We start from the raw sequence: 17,809 nt of genomic DNA on the forward strand, positions 1-17,809 counted from the left end.
ATTTAAAATTTTATAATATTTTACAGTTGACAATGCTCTTTTAGAGAGTACAATTTCATTTGAATTCTGCAGATATGATGGGAAGATAGGTGTTGTTACTGTTTTTCTGCAATGTATAGATGCAAAACTTAGGCTCTTAGGCAGAATAAATTACTTCTCAAGGTCACACAGGTATAAGTAGCTGAGGTGCTTGAATACAGACAATTAGTATTCCAAAACTGCTTTAGTACTCTAAAATTTAGAAAATATTTTTATATTTATTATTTAATTTGTTCTTCACAGTGATCTTTGTGGTACTTACTGATCCTTCTCTAATTTTAGTTCCTGAGTGTGTGGAATTGTCAGGTTATCTGTTCAAGGTCATCTAGCTGGTAATGGCAGAACTGGGAATCCAACCATGTTCATTGAAGAAAATCATCTCTGTATGCTAGACACCAGACAAATATTTTCTTTAATCTCTCTATATTCTTTTAGGCAAACAGCGTCCTACAAATTCATCATAAATATGATAGAAATTTTTGAATGCTTTATAAATTAATATCCCATGAAATTAAATTTTCTTATAACACTACATCTTCTGAATAACACTCAGGTATACCTTTTCAATAATGAGGTGACTGTGGCAGGCAGCAAAATCACAAAACTATTATACTAAACATTCTGTTTTTCAGAGTATATTGTACAATTTTCTCAGGTGAATCTATCATTCAGACAAGGTTTTTAAAAAAGTACATTGCAGGTGACAAAAATAATGTTAAAACAACCAGAAAAAAACAAAGCAAAACTCTGGCCACCCATCCATTAATACATACCTTGTAAATATAGACCTAGAAATGTACATTACATCTGATGGATAGAATTTCCAATAGTGCAGGTTTTAGTACATAAAAATCAGCAGGATTGGTACATGTAAAAGCTGGTAAGGTATCCTTTTTCTTCTTAAACTCAGCAGTTTGAGATTATTACTGTTTGGTGAGCAGGAGTAAAATGGACCACAATTTCACCAGCTTTGTAGAGGTGTTCCAGGAGGCTGTGTTTATAAATGAATCCTAAAAGGCTACACAATCTTCCTGCAGCTTCATTGTCTGATGACTTACTTTCCATGGACAAACTCAGTCCTTAGGTCTCATGTCACACTGTGTGTGTGTGTACTCAGTCATGTCAAATGCTAACGTTGCTGGTCAAGTGGAACATAAAGAACTTCTGCCTTTTTGCTAGTAGGAAACTTTGTATTTCTATGGTTTCTATGGAACTAATTGTTATCTTTTTTGTATATGCCTGAACATTGTCCTGGATATTATTATGATTTCCTTTGCCAGTAGGCACCCCTTGCCCAATACTGTTTAGAGGACTCTCAAAATGAAAACTCCTCCAGTATAGCCATGCCCTCAGGGCACCTATGGTCAACAGAGCTCAGATTGCCCTCCTCTATGAAGAGTTTAAAGAATTTGGTGAAATATAATGGTTTTATATTTTGTTTTAAGAGGCTATTGAGCTATTTAGGGTAAGGGAAAAATAGGAAACCATCATATGTTAGGCACCTAATATCCAGAAGGCATTTGGGCTTCCCAGGTGGCACAGTGGTAAAGAATCTGCCTGCCAATGCAGAAGATGCCTGAGATGCAAGAGACTCAAGTTTGATCCTTGGGTTGGGAAGATCCTCTGGAGGAGGAAATGGCAACCCGCTCCAGTATTCTTGCCTGGAAAATCTCATGGACAGAGGAGCCTGGTGGGCTACAGTTCATGGGGTCGCAAAGAATCGGACATGACTGAGTGACTGAGCACACATGCACACACATCTATCAGGCACTGTGAGATGCTTTTCACATGCTGTCCTATTTGACTTTTCACACCAGAAAAGTTCCTCTATGAATTACATGTTATCCCTATTTTACAGATGATAAATCTAGTATTCAAGAACGTTAAATAGCTTGTCCAAAGTTGAATAGCAGAGGTAGGATTTCAACAGATGTTCTCACCCCTAAAGTTTCTTTCTAATTACTATTGGGTTTACTGGGCTTAATCTGTCCTTAGGCCAAGTGAAAGTGGTCTCTCGTCTGATTGGCAAACTGTCAAATTAAGATTATTTTTCTTGACTCCTTGGATCGCTCACTCTTCGTGGCTCTGTTTTTGTTTTCTGTTGGTAAAAATGGAACATATTTAGGCAGAAGTAAATTTGGGTTAAGGTGAAATTTTGTAAGTTGAGTGAAAGTAAGACAGTTTGAATTGGCTCACTCTGCTCAAAACACTATAATCGGTAGTCTACTCAGTCCAGATATCTATATGTGACAATAGCTTGGTATATTGTCAGTAGTCTCTACTTCAGACTTTGTAAAGTTGACAAAAATAATTATTAAGAATGACTAACTGCACTCATGAATGGAAACTACATTCCTTTTCTAGATAGATAATCTAAGTTTAGCTAGGGTGGCCATGGAAATAGCTTATACATTTAACTCTTCTAAGATGATGCTTTCTTTCCTTTGATCCTTTTCGGGAATTCTCCAGGCTCTACTACCTGCAATTGAAATTTTTTTCCCTCAGAATTCTTACTAATAAGATCTTGATCCTTGAATGTATGAATAGCCAAAGTTCACTTGAAGTAGAATGTTTATCAGTACATTTTTATGGAGAATTTGCATCCTTCCAATATGCTAACTGCTTGGTTTACTCAGTAACTCTGGTCTTTTCTTACTATTGTCTGTACCTCTTTAGGTAGGAGTCTTTTTTTTTTTTTCTTTTGATTTGTGTTATTTTTGGTTAAAGTACAGTACACCTAACCTAAACTGGCTTAAAGATTAAAAGTAGTTACTTCACTTTATTATGAAAACGAAGAGTTTATTATGAGCGTTTTAGCAGTAGTCTGGGCTTCAGGTTTTGTTCAGTGAGGAGTCTAGCCCTATTTTTCTGTAATTCTCCTGGCTCTGGGCCCCCACAGTTTCAGCTTCACCCTCAGTCTGTCCTGCCTTATGGTTATAAAGTGGCTGCCAGTAGCTTCTGGAGTGACCTGTTTCTTAATTCAGATTTGGAGAAAAGCAAACGTTGCTTCCCAAACTGCTGAATTGAAGTTCTAAATTTTTCTCTGAGTCAATCGTGGATGCCCAGGAGGAATGAGTTTAACCTAAATGACTTATTCTAAGCGAGGCTCATTGGTGGAGGGGGCCAGCTGCATGGATTCTATACAATGGAGAATGACAAATACTTGTAGGTTGTAATCAAAATGCTCATCATAACATATGAACTTAAACATTACATTTATCTTTATTCTTCTTTTTGTTTGTATTTTTCCATGAATGGTGGAACAAGGAAAGTTGTTGTTCTCTAGTCGCTAAGCTGTGTCTGACTCTTTGGGACACCATGGATTGTAACCCACCACGTTCCCCTGTCCATGTGATTTCCCAGGCAAGAATACTGGAGTGGGTTGTGATTTCCTTCTCTAGGGGACCTTCCTGACCCAGGGATCGAACCTGTGTCTTCTGCTTGGCAGGTGGATTCTTTACCACTGATCTATGTGGGAAGCCAAGGAAAGTTAGAGGAAGGTTATTGGGATCTTATTGATGAGAAAGTCACATTTTTAATGGTAACCACGATGTAAAGAGATTTTTCTCCTTTAGGTAAATACTGAGACACAATATTGTCAACCATTTTCAGTGATAGGATGCTTTAATCAAGTGTTTCCAAAGCATGGCCTAGAGGAGGCCAGTAGCATCAGCATCTCCTGGGACTTTTTAGAAATGCAAATACTGGAACAAAACCTCTGGGGGTGGGCAAATCTGAGTTTTAGCAAACACTGTAGTTGATTCCCAGGTGTCACCACTGGTAAAGAACCCACCTGTCTATGCAGGAGACAGACATAAGAGACGTGGGTTTGATCCCTGGGTGGGAAGATTACCTGGAGGAGGAAATGGCAGCCCACTTCACTATTCTTGCCTGGAAAATCCCATGGACAGAAGAGCCTGGCAGGCTACAGTCCATAAGGTTGCAAAGAGTCGGACACTACTGAAGCAGTTTAGCATTCCTGTGCTTGCATAAAATAGAAAACACAGTTGATTCAGATTATTTTAGAGTTTGAGAACCACTGTCCTGGTCTAGACCTTCTAGAACTAACACCCAAAAAAGATGTCCTTTTCATTATAGGGGACTGGAATTCAAAAGTGGGAAGTCAAGAAACACCTGGAATAACAGGCACATTTGGCCACGGAGTACAGAATGAAGCAGGGCAAAGGCAAAACAGAGTTTGGTCAAGAGAATGCACTGGTCATAGCAAACACTCTTGTCCAACAATACAAGAGAAGACACTACACATGGACATCACCAGATGGCCAGTACCAAAATCAGATTGATTATATTCTTTGCAGCCAAAGATGGAAAACTCTATACAGTCAGCAAAAATAAGACCGGGAGCTGACTGCTCAGATTGTGAACTCCTTATTGCCAAATTCAGACTTAAATTGAAGAAAGCAGGGAAAACCACTAGACCATTCAGGTATGACCTAATCAAATCCCTTATGATTTTACAGTGGAAGTGAGAAATAGATTCAAGGGATTAGATCTGATAGACAGAGTACGTGACAAACTATGGATGGAGGTTCATGACATTATACAGGAGACAGGGATCAAGACAATCCCCAAGAAAAAGAAATGCAAAAAAGCAAAATGGTTGTCTGAGGAGGCCTTACGAATAGCTGTGAAAAGAAGAGAAGTGAAAGCAAAGGAGAAAAGGAAAGATATAAGCATCTGAATGCAGAGTTTCAAAGAATAGCACCGAGAGATAAGAAAGCCTTCCTTAGTGATAAGTGCAAAGAAATAGAGGAAAACAATAGAATGGGAAAGACTAGAGATCTCTTCAAGAAAATTAGAGATACCAAGGCAACATTTCATGCAAAGATGGGCACGATAAAGGACAGAAATGGTATGGACCTAACAGAAGCAGAAGAGGTGGCAAGAATACACAGAACTATATAAAAAAGATGTTCATGACCCAGATTATCATGATGGTATGATCACTCACCTAGAGCCAGACATCTTGGAATGCGAGTCAAGTGAGCCTTAGGAAGCATCACTACGAATAAAGCTAGTGGAGGTGATGGAATTCCAGTTGACCTATTTCAAATCCTGAAAGATGATGCTGTGAAAATGTTGCACTCAATATGCCAGCAAATTTGGAAAACTCAGCAGTGGCCACAGGACTGGAAAAGGTCAGTTTTTATTCCAATCCCAAAGAAAGGCAATGCCAAAGAATGCTCAAACTACCACACAATTGCACTCATCTCACACGCTAGTAAAGTAATGCTCAAAATTCTCCAAGCCAGGCTGAACCAGAGATCAAATTGCCATCTGTTGGATTATGAAAAAAGCAAGACACTTACAGAAAAAAATTATATTTCTGCTTTATTGACTATGCCAAAGCCTTTGACTGTGTGGATCACCACAAACTGTGGAAAATTCTTCAAGAGATGGGAATAGCAGACCACCTCTTGAGAAATCTGTATACAGGTCAGGAAGCAACAGTTAGAACTGGACATGGAACAACAGACTGGTTCCAAATAGGAAAAGGAGTACGTCAAGGCTGTATATTGTCACCCTGCTTATTTAACTTATATGCAGAGTACATCATGAGAAACGCTGGGCTGGAAGAAGCCCAAGCTGGAATCAAGATTGCTGGGAGAAATATCAATAACCTCAGATATGCAGATGACACCACCCTTATGGCAAAAAGTGAAGAGGAACTAAAAAGCTTCTTGATGAAAGTGAAAGTGAAGAGTGAAAAAGTTGGCTTAAAGCTCAACATTCAGAAAACTAAGATCATGGCATTTGGTCCCATCACTTCATGGCAAATAGATGGGGAAACAGTGGAAACAGTGTCAGACTTTATTTTTTGGGGCTCCAAAATCACTGCAGATGGTGATTGCAGCTGTGAAATTAAAAGACGCTTACTCCTTGGAAGGAAAGTTATGACCAACCTAGATAGCATATTCAAAAGCAGAGACATTACTTTGCCAACAAAGGTTTGTCTAGTCAAGGCTATGGTTTTTCCAGTGGTCATGTATGGATGTGAGAGTTGGATTGTGAAGAAAGCTGAGCACTGAAGAATTGATGCTTTTGAACTGTTGGTGTTGGAGAAGACTCTTGAGAGTCCCTTGGACTGCAAGGAGTTCCAACCAGTCCATCCTAAAGGAAATCAGTCCTGGGTGTTCATTGGAAGGACTGATGCTAAAGCTGAAGCTCCAATACTTTGGCCACCTGATGCAAAGAACTGACTCACTTGAAAAGACCCCGATGCTGAGAAAGACTGAAGGCGGGAGGAGAAGGGGACGACAGAGGATGAGATGGTTGGATGGCATCACCGACTCAATGAACATGAGTTTGAGTAATCTCCTGGAGTTGGTGATGGAGAGGGAGGGTTGGCATGCTGCAGTCCATGGGGTCGCAAAGAGTTGGACATGACTGAGCGACTAACCTGAACTGAACTGAGACCTGGTGTAACAATTCCTTCAACTGACACTATCCTCTGGTTTTCCTGTGTACTTGATAGGATCATTTCCTTTCATTTAATTGCAATTTGAGATTTGAGTATACCAGGCAATTGAGCCCCAGATAAATTTTCTTCTTGTGTTTTTAATCAATTTAAAAATTGTTTTTAATCAAGGAATACAAAAAAGTGCTTGATAATTATAGTCATCCCTTGTATGAAGGACGATGATCTTTAGTAATTAGCTATGTACATGGTATATGGGGTGAAAACAATTGGCTCAAATGATGTTGCACAGAAATGACTCTTTGAACTTAATTATTTTTTGCCATATTCTTCATCCCATCCCTTATCCCTTTATCCAGTGATAAAGTGCTCTGAAAGTTTGATTTCTGGAGTAGTGACAGCTCAGTGAGAAAATAATAGCTGCTGAAATCCCTTTAAAGAATTTAGCAATGAAAGGTGAGTTGTCCGAAGTGCATTTATCCTGAACAAAAGTACAGTGAAGCTGCTAATTTTTATCTTTGTAATTACTCATAGCTTATTATTTTGCTGTCTGCCTACCCTGAACGTTTTCTACATCAGTGTTATCTGCCTTAGATTACGATCTGTCTTGACCCAGAGTTGCTTTCCTAAATTACTCTGTGCAATTAAGTGCTTTGTGGTTATGATAAAAAGCATCATTTTAACTGTTAGACTAGAGATCTACATATAAAGCTATATCCCGTAGAGAGTAACTTCTGTCACAGAGCAACAGCTGGGTACAAACTGTATAAGGGCAGGACAGACAATTACTCACTTTAGAACTCATGCACATCTTTTGACAAGGAGCACCAGGCGTGTGTGTGTGTGTGTGTGTGTGTGTGTGTGTGTATTAGAGCAAGGGCTCAGTAGTTGTGGTGCAGGAGCTTAGTCACCTCATGGCATGTGGAATACTCCTAGCCCAGGGATCGAACCCATGTCCCCTGCATCGGCAGGCAGATTCTTATCTACTGTACCATCAGGGCAGTGTCAAATCACTTCTTAATCTATAACAAAGAGAATAGAAATTAAATCATTTATAAAAGTATATATACACATACACACAGCAGTTATAAAAATACTAATTAATAAATTTGTTAACTGGGAGCCTTTAAAGGCTTTGTTGATCTCCTATGGTTTGACTTCTTAAATCTGTAGTCTATTTCTTTCACTAGTGACTAAGTAAGTGGTAAGGCACTAACATGTATAAATATAATTTTAAAATATCAGACTATACTTTGTACAACGAAAAAGTCCCAGGCCATAGTCTCAAATAAATTTCAGTAACATTTGCTTAATGTCTGCTACTTCATTAGATACAAGGTCCTACAAAATGAGCAATATACTCTTCTCCAAAATTAAAGGGTTTAAAAAAAAAAGGTAGCCAGGACATGGAAGCAACCTAGATGTCCATCAGCAGATGAATGGATAAGAAAGCTGTGGTACATATACACAATGGAGTATTACTCAGCCATTAAAAACAATACATTTGAATCAGTTCTAATGAGGTGGATGAAACTGGAGCCTATTATACAGAGTGAAGTAAGCCAGAAAGAAAAACACCAATACAGTATACTAACACATATATATGGAATTTAGAAAGATGGTAACGACAACCCTGTATGTGAGACAGCAAAAGAGACACAGATGTATAGAACAGTCTTATGGACTCTGTGGGAGAGGGAGGAGGGGGATGATTTGGGAGAATGGCATTAAAACATGCATAATATCATATAAGAAACGAATCGCCAGTCCAGGTTCGATGCAGGATACGGGAAACTTGGGGCTGATGCACTGGGATGACCCAGAGGGATGGTATGGGGAGGGAAGTGGGAGGGGGGTTCAGGATGGGGAACACGTGTACACCCGTGGCGGATGCATGTTGATGTATGGCAAAACCAATACAATATTGTAAAGTAAAAAAAAAAAAATAATAAAAAATTTAAAAATTTAAAAAATAAAAAATAAAAGTTGTTTATAGCAACTTAAAAAAAAAAAAGGTAAAGGATTTGCAAAGATGTTCACATTAGAAAAAAAGAATATGATTAGTTCAATGGGTCAGTTTCCAGAAATACAAATTTGTGACTCCTTTAAACAGCCTATAAATCTCCCTGAAGAAATATGAAAGTTATTCAACTTGTCTATTTATAAAATTTTTTTCTTAACTTAGTTTTCAGTCTTCTATTTGCCACCAAATACCAGCTGGGTTTAAAGTAAGAAATGTGAAAAAATCAGAAATAGCTATCAATCATGCATGTGAATAATGAAGTACCCCCCTAAATTCTTGGTGAATAAACATCTTGAATACCAAATAGATTTTCAGGGGACATATAAAGCGACAAGCATTTCTAAAGGTCTAAAGTCCATTTTCAAATTCCAAGTTATTCTTTCAAAATCCTTAAGTCTTCAATAGAAAGTACATTTTTAAATTTAAAAAACCCTAAAGTTTGAAAATAAAAGGTTATATTTTAGGGGCTTGGTAAGGAAATAACCCATTAAAAACAGCTTTTAAACATATAAACAGCTGAAAAAAGAAAGATAATGGAAATGTTCTGACATCTTATCATTATTCAGTGATATCTCACACTTGACAAGTCTTTGTTTCCTAGTTCTGACTTGTTCACTAACTCAAAGTTTGACCTTGATCAGATTATTTCCTCTCTCAGGGCTTTGTATCTCTTATGTCAAAGGAAGATGCTTGTCTGTGAAATCTTTTTTTTTTTGTAAAACCTTTAAAGCCTTTAGAGTTCTAAAATATTATTAAATTATTTAGATACCATGGTATGATTTTGAAAAGTTATTTGTTTACAGAAAAATATTTTGAAGGCCCACTAAAGTAGTATGTTGAGAGAGTCTAAAAAAATCACTTAAATGTAATATTGCTGTGACAATTGACCACTACTGGAGAGGGGTACAAGTTCTTGCTTACAATTTATCAAATACTGATGGAGAAAAGAGCATAAGAATGTCTATTGCAAAAGTACAGACAATTAGATATAATGTCTTAATAGATCTGTAGATAACATGGACCATTACCTACATATTACTTGTTAAAATTTAATGTCCTCTAGGGCTTAAGTAATTGTACTGAACTCCTCATTTGTGTATGTGTGTTTATCTTGATCAAAGCTTACTTCAAAGATCAGGGAGTTTGGGGTTATTAAATGCAGGCATAAATAGAATGGATCAACAGCAAGGTCCTACTATATAGCACAGGGAACTATACTTAATATTCAGGATAAGTAATAATGGAAATGAACATTAAAAAAGAATATATATGTTATAACTGAATCACTGCTATACAGCAGAAATTACCATAGCATCAACTATATTTCAATTAAAAAAATAAAGAATGGATGATATTAACAAAAAATAAAAAATGAAATTTAAAAAAAAGGAAAGCAAAGATCAATGGCCCTGAGTTAATCAGGGAAAGGTCAAAGCTCATAAATCAGTCTTACACATGTTAACTAAAACCTCAGAACTAGGGGGATCTCTCATTAGACCTTCAATTGCAAGAGGGAGAGAGAGTGAAACCACAGGGCAGGCATTTTTCTACAGTAGTTTGCTTTAGTGAATGTTGGACTAGAAAACCACTAACTGAACATAAAAACATTGAAAACAGATATTTTTCATGTTTGTTTTTGTGTTGCCTGCCATCCTGACAACTAAGGGGAAAATAATGTATTTGTAGGAGTAGGTAATCTTTGTGTCTCTTGAGTTTCTTATCCCTGAAATAATTGGCAGTGTGAATCTGAAAAGCACAGAAAGTCATCCTTGGTCTGATAACTTTTTTGGGCTTTTCGTGTTTTCATTTCGTTGCTTTTTTTCTGATATCAAATATTAGCTTGGTGCTAAAAATCAAGAGGGGAAAATGCAAGTAGAAAAATGAGAAAAGTCAGCTCATTACTTCTCCTCTTTGTATGACGGGGCTCATGTGATTGGTACATTAGACTTTGTAGTGTCATTTCATTCCTTTCTCTGTAGACATCAATACTAGGAAATAAAAAGCAAAGTTCTAAAGTGAGAGGAAAAGGACCAATTATATGTATGCACATGGTTTACGAGGCTTTTCAAGCTATTGATCTTCAGGTAAATGTCTAGGCTGAAGTAGATTTAAATGTGTAGGTGTCTGGGCTGTATTTTTACATTTATCATAATTAATATCTAAAAAAGGAAGGAAAAGACAAATTGTCACTCTTATTATTTCCTCCAATTGCCTCTGCAAAACTAGGAAAGACAGGGGATTGCTTTCTATCTACTTGAAATAGACATTTAAAGTACAGTGAATTAAAAAAAAATCTTTGGACCCTTTTCTTAAAGTTTCCTTCAGTGAAATTGATAGGAATCAAAATTTTATATTAAAAAAAAATGGTAGGGCCATTGCTCCTAGCAGAGTTATCTGAATGATTTGCTAGGTCAAGCAATCTGTCAACTATTTTCCTCTAGATCAGAGGATTAGTATATCAGGCCAGATTCTTATCCTGTATAACACTGAGCAAAGTTATTTTTGGAATCTGACACAGTATATGATTTGACACTCTTAATGGGGATATCTAAGACTTGACTTCCAAAAACTGAATGGATTTTAGAGTAGAACCTAATTCCTATGGTAAAGTACAGCTGTAAAGACTAAAATGCAGTTTGAATACATCCAGACTGAATCTTCAATGCTTTCTCCATTAAATAAAGAGATTGCAAATTAAAAGTACTCAAAAATTGCAGTTGACATTCAGAAACTCATTAGCTTCATTCTTTTCCAAAATCACCATAGCAATTACTCTAAACTTTAATTGGCCAAAATTGTTCATCATTGAAACACTGATTTTTAAGAGACAATTTTTTTTTTTTCTGTCTTGGACTTAACTTTTTTAGAATTTTAAATCCATTCCTCTACCAGTTCCTAAAATGATTGAGCACATTTGTATTTTGTCTTTCCAGGGAAGGCATTCTTTTTCTTGAACTCTCTTATGCTGGCTTCTTATGCTTGGTCAGATGCTGTGAGCATCTTGTGCCAATCAGCTATAGATTCCATGCCAATCTACATTTCACAAGGAAAAAAATGGAAAAACTTGTACACAGGGATCCAAGTTATATTTAGAGATCTCAACTAGGATTTGGTCAATTCTTAACTGTTTCTTTGTGACATTATCTTTATATTTTCTTCTCAATTTAACTTCAGTTTATGATACTGCTTTATTGTTTAAATATTTATTACCTTAAAATTACCCATTACAACATAATACATTCAAACTTATATTCCTTCCTTCATGCTGCTGCTGCTGCTGCTGCTAAGTCACTTCAGTTGTGTCCGACTCTGTGCGACCCCATACATGGCAGCCCACCAGGCTCCTCTGTCCCTGGGATTCTCCAGGCAGGAATACTGGAGTGGGTTGCCATTTCCTTCTCCAATGCATGCATGGATGCTAAGTCGCTTCAGTCGTGTTCAACTCCATGGCAGCAGCCCATCGGACTCCGCTGTCCACAGGATTCTCCAGGCAAGAATACTGGAGTGGGTTGCCATTTTCTTCCTTCATATGTTCAGTTAATTAGTTATTTTTTCATTCAGCTACTCCCAGTGCTGACACAGTGCTAGAAACAAAAGGGAAAGAGGTGTGTTCTAGGATCTAAAACTACTGGTAAAGGCCAGATAAACAAACAAGTACATTTAAATGTTAAGAGAACAAAGGCAGGAGGATATGCAGGGCACCCTGGAGGCCCAAAAGAAGGTATGGTTTTTACCATCTGGGAGAGAGGAGATGAAACAGAAGCCTTGTGGGTGCAGAAGATGCATGACCTGAATGTTCAAAGGTGTTTTTCCAGATGGTCAATGGATGAAGGTACTGTCCCTCCAAAGGAGAACCACAGACAAAACAGGCTGGGAAAACAGCAGGGTGAATTCAGGAAACAAGGAGCTCAGCCTGGCTAAAGCAGAATGAGACATAAGGCATAAGTCAAACCCCATTTAATGGATAATACCAAGACAGAATATGGTCTTCAAACAGCAAAAGAAGGTCAGGGGAAGAGTCAGCAAAGTAGCAAGAAAAAGACAAAAGAAACTGACACTTTTTTTTTTTTTCCTTTTACAGCGAACACACCAGATACTGGAAGAAATAGAGATGAAACATTTCAGAGTCTGGCTTTTGCTTCTGGTTAACAAAATCTTTACTACAGTGAAATAAAAACAGAAGTATGGAAGAGATGGAGAGAAGTGGCCTTCCTTTATGGAATGACAAGAAGCCTAGACTACAGAATTCTCAGAATATGAGGACCCAAGTATATTCTTAACTCCATCTCTTTCACCAGTGTTCAGTAAATACACAACTAAATATACAATTATATTCTGTTAGTTTCTATAAAAGTCATATGACAAAAGCAAAACTATAAACCTATGATTGAGAAAAAAATTATATGATTGAAACTACAAACTCTATATTTGTAGAAATAATATATACAACAGCAATAACTAAAAGGACAGAAGTAGATAAAAGGAATTCATTTTGCATATTTCTTAGATTTCATTTAAAATGCTATATAATTAACTCTAAGTGGATCATGGTAAATTAATAATGCATGTTGTAATCCCATAAACATTCATTAAAAATAATGTAAAAATGTACATTTGAAAAGCCAACAGACACATTCAAAAGAAAGAAGTCAGGTTAATTTCGAAAAAGGAAAGCAAGAAAGAAGACAGGAACAAATATGTAGATAAGAGAAATAGAAAACAAATAGAAAGTTATAGTTTCATTTTGGTTAAAAAAAATTTTTTTTTAAAATCCAGGTGAAGAATATCTGTCTTTTAATAGGAAGAAAACATGTATTTACATAATAACGTAATTTGTGAGTTGAGATGGCAAATTCTGTTTTATCCATGAGGGAGAAACTGGTATAGGACATGACCTTCCAAACAATTAGAAAACTGGACCAAATACATGAAACAATTATTTTCAGACACTGGCCAACAGATAGCAGAGCACTGTAGTTCCTTAACAAATGAGTTAAGTCCTACCTGCCACAGGCAAAATAAGCACATAATAAGATGACTGCTTTTCAGAAACATGCAAGTCAGAAAGTAATGAAACAGTATTCTTAAAATGCTAAAAGAATTTTTATATCCAACAAAATATTTTCCAAAAAAGCAGGCAAATAAAGGCTTTAAATTTAAAGATTTTTGAGATATAATTGGCATATAACAGTATATTAGTTTCTTGTGTGCAATATGATTCAATATTTGCATATATTACAGAATGATAAGGACAATAAGTCTAGTTAACATCTGTCACCATACATAGTTATAATTTTTTTGTTGTGATGAGAACTTCTGAGATCTACTCTCAATTCAGTTGCTCAGTCATGTCCCACTCTTTGTGACCCCCTGGACTGCATGCAGCAAGCCAGGCTTCCCTGTCCATCACCAACTCCTGGAGCTTGCTCAGACTCATGTCCATCAAGTCAGTGATGCCATCCAACCATCTCACCCTCTGTCATCCCCTTCTCCTTCTGCCTTCAATCTTTCCCAGCATCAGGGTCTTTTCTAATGAGTCAGTTCTTCGCATTAGGTGGCCGAAATTTTGGAGTCAGCTTCAGCAGCAGTCCTTCCAATGAATAGTGAGTGAAATTGCTCAGTTGTGTCCGACTTTTTGCGACCCCGTGGACTGTGACCCACCAGGCTCCTCCGTCCATGGGATTCTCCAGGCAAGAATACTGGAGTGGGTTGCCATTTCCTTCTCCAATGAATATTCAGGACTAATTTCCTTTAGGATTGACTGGTTTACTCTCTTAGTAACTTTCAAATATGCAATATAGTATTATTAATTATAGTCACCATGCTGTACATTATGGCCGCAGGACTCATTTATTTTATAACTGAAAGTCTGTAACTTTTGATCCTCTTCATCCATTTTACCCACCTCCCTACTTGCCCACTTCCAGTTTCTGGCATCTACCAGTCGGTTCTCTGTATTTATGACCTCTGTTTTGTCTTTTATTTTTTAATTCCACATATAAGTGAGACCATATAGCATTTTCCTTCCTCTGTCTGACATTTCACTTGGCCTAATGCCCTTAAGGTCCACACATGCTGTTGCAGATGGCAAGACTTCATTCTTTTTTAAGGCTGAATAATATTTCATGGTATGTATATGTCACATTTTCTTTTTCTGTTCCTCCATTGACGGACAATTAGATTTGCTTCCATGTCTTGGCTGCAATTAATATAGAAGTGCACATTTTTTTTTCAGATTTTTGTTTTCTTTGGATAAATACCCAAGTATGAAATTGCTGGATGATATGGTAGTTCTTTTTTTACATTTTTGAGGAACACCCATACTGTTTTCCATACTGACTGCACCAATTTATATTTCTACCAGTAGTGTACAAGGCTTCCCTTTTCTCCACAACCTTGGCAACACTTGTTATTTATTTATTTATTTTTTAAATTCTAACAGCCATGAGAAGATATCTCACTGTGGTTTTGATTTTCACTTCCCTGATGATTAGTGATTTTAAGCATTTTTTTTTCATGCACCTGTTTGCTATCTGTACATGTTCTTTGGGAAAAAATGTATGTTCCGATAGTCTGCCCATTTTTAATCTAATTAATGGTATTTTGATACTGATTTGAATGAGTTCTTCATATATTTTGGCTATTACCTCCTTATCAGATGTATGATCTGTAATTATTTTCTCCTATTCAGTAGGCTGCCTTTCGTTTTGTGGCAGAGGCTTTTTAGTTAGTTGTAGTCCTACTTGTTTACTTTTGCTTTTGTTGCAAGACTTCTTTAGAGAAACAAAAGCTGGAAGAATCGTGAGCAGATATTAACTACAAAAAATATTAAAGTTCTTAGGTTGAAGGTATATGTTCCCTGAGGGAAAACTATATGTATAAAAAGGACTCAAAAGTGCCAGAAGTGGTAAATTAGTAGTAAATATAAAATATTTTATTCTTTTTAAATAATAAAATATACATAACATAAAATTTACCATTTTAATATTTAAGTGTACAGATCAGTAGTATTAAGTACATTCACACTATGTACTCATACTAAGTACATTCACATGATTGCCATCCATCTCCAGAACTTTTTCAACTTCCATAAAATTCTTTTTGTTTTGTTTTGTTTATTTTTTACATGTTTAAATGATATTACACTATTTAAAGCAAAAATAATGACAAAGTATTTTGTGACTGATGACATATATAGAAGTAAAGTATATGATAAGAGTACAAAGTGCAAGAGATATAAGTTTATACTGTAATGTCCTCACATTATACATAAAGAGGTATATCAAGAATAAATAGCTTAAATAATTTAATAATTTTAAAAGCAAATTGTGAAAAGTTGACAGGCATATTGTAACTTGTAGAGAAGTCACTACAAATATAAAACAGGGGCTTTTCTGGTGGTCCAGTGGTTAAGAATCCACATGCCAATGCAGGGGGTATGGATTTGATCCCTGGTCCAGGAAGATCCCATATGCCATGGCCGTGGAGCAAGTAAGCCTCTGCGCCACAACCACGCAGCCAGCACTTTGGAGCCTGTGAGCCACAACTACTGAGGCCAAGTACTGCAACTACTGAAGCCCACGTGCCTAGAAGCCTGTGCTCCTCAACAGGAGAGCCACGGCAATGAGAAACCTGAATACCTCAACTAGAGAGTAGTCTCACCTCCCCACAACTAGAGAAAGCCCTCAAGCAGCAACGAAGGCCCAGTGCGGCCAAAAATAAATAAATAAATAGTAATTATATATATATATATATATATAACAAATAGATATTGCTAATAAACCAACAGTGGAGAAAAAAAATTGAATGCTACAAGACAATTATATGATCCAAAAGAAGCAAAAGAGGGAAAAAGTCAAGAAAGAAATGGGACAAACAGAAACCAATAGTAAGTTTGTAGGCTTAAATGCAACTCTATCAATTATTATTGGAGAAGGCAATGGCACCCCACTCCAGTACTCTTGCCTGGAAAATCCCATGGATGGAGGAGCCTGGTAGGCTGCAGTCCATGGGGTCGCTAAGAGTCGGATAGGACTGAGCGATTTCACTTTCACTTTTCACTTTCATGCACTGGAGAAGGAAATGGCGACCCACTCCAGTGTTTTTGCCTGGAGAATCCCAGGGATGGGGGAGGCTGGTGGGCTGCTGTCTATGGGGTCGCACAGAGTCAGACACAACTGAAGTGACTTAGCAGTAGCAGTATCAATAATTATCAATTCATTCAAAATCAATTATCAAAATCGATTATCAAAATCAATTCAAATGATTTAAATGTACCAATTAAGAGGCAAAGACTGTCAGAACAGATAAAGAAGTCCTCAATTACATGTCTACATGATATATATATTTAATATAATAACACAGGCTTAAAGGTTTAAAAGTTAAAGAATGGATAGAGATGTATCATGCATTATAAAGAAAGGTTGCTCAGTCATGTCCGACTCTTTGTGACCCCGTGGACTGTAGCTCACCAGGCTCCTCTGTCCATGGGATTCTCCAGGCAAGAATACTGGAGTGGGTTGCCATTTCCTTCTCCAGGGGATCTTCCCGACCCAGGGATCGAACCCAGGTCTCCCACATTGCAGGCAGACGCTTTAACCTCTGAGCCACCAGGGAAGCCATGTATTATAAAGCTGTTATGATTCACTGAGAGAGATATAGCATCACTTATGTTATAGTCTTGCCAAGAATGCATCCCCTGAATTTAATCACAAGACAAACCCAATCAGAGGGTCATTTATTTGTCCCACAAAATAGGTGACCCATCCTCTTCAAAAGTGTCAAAGTTATAAAAGCCTAGCAAAAACTGAAGAATTGGCCCAGACTAAGAGAGAGTAACACTGGGCTGGAAGAAGCAACAAGATGGAATCAAGATTGCCGGGAGAAATATCAATAACCTCAGATATGCAGATGACACTACCCTAATGGCAGAAAGCGAAGAGGAACTAAAAAGCCTCTTGATGAAAGTGAAAGAGGAGACTGAAAAAATTGGCTTAAAGCTCAACATTCAGAAAACGAAGATCATGGCATCTGGTCCCATCACTTCATGGCAGATAGATGGGGAAACAGTGGAAACAGTGTCAGACTTTATTTTTGGGGGCTCCAAAATCATGCAGATGGTGATTGCAGCCATAAAATTAAAAAATGCTTACTCCTTGGAAGGAAAGTTATGACCAACCTAGATAGCATATTGAAAAGCAGAGACATTACTTTGCAAACAAAGGTTCGTCTAGTCAAGGCTATGGTTTTTCCAGTGGTCATGTATGGATGTGAGAGTTGGACTGTGAAGAAAGCTGAGCACTGAAGAA

At 37.1% G+C, this 17,809-nt stretch overlaps 1 protein-coding gene across 3 annotated transcripts in view; it reads right to left on the reverse strand.

Moving 5' to 3' along the window:
• Positions 1–432: 432 nt before the first annotated feature.
• Positions 433–17,809, reverse strand: part of LOC147366083 (uncharacterized) — a 32,204-nt gene continuing 14,827 nt past the window's right edge. For 2 of the 3 annotated variants that reach the window (XR_015133192.1, XM_086317881.1), the window contains exon 3: positions 433–2,137. The gene's annotated coding sequence lies outside the window, so the exon portion shown is untranslated. Of the gene's footprint in view, positions 2,138–11,950; positions 12,086–17,809 lie in introns of those variants that run through there. The other variant, XR_015133190.1, reaches the window with a different exon arrangement.

This window comes from Bos grunniens, chromosome 9 (genome assembly GCF_055505025.1).
Source record: "Bos grunniens cultivar Pamir isolate PY7600 chromosome 9, Bosgru_T2T1.0, whole genome shotgun sequence".
Classification (NCBI taxonomy): Eukaryota; Metazoa; Chordata; class Mammalia; order Artiodactyla; family Bovidae; genus Bos; species Bos grunniens.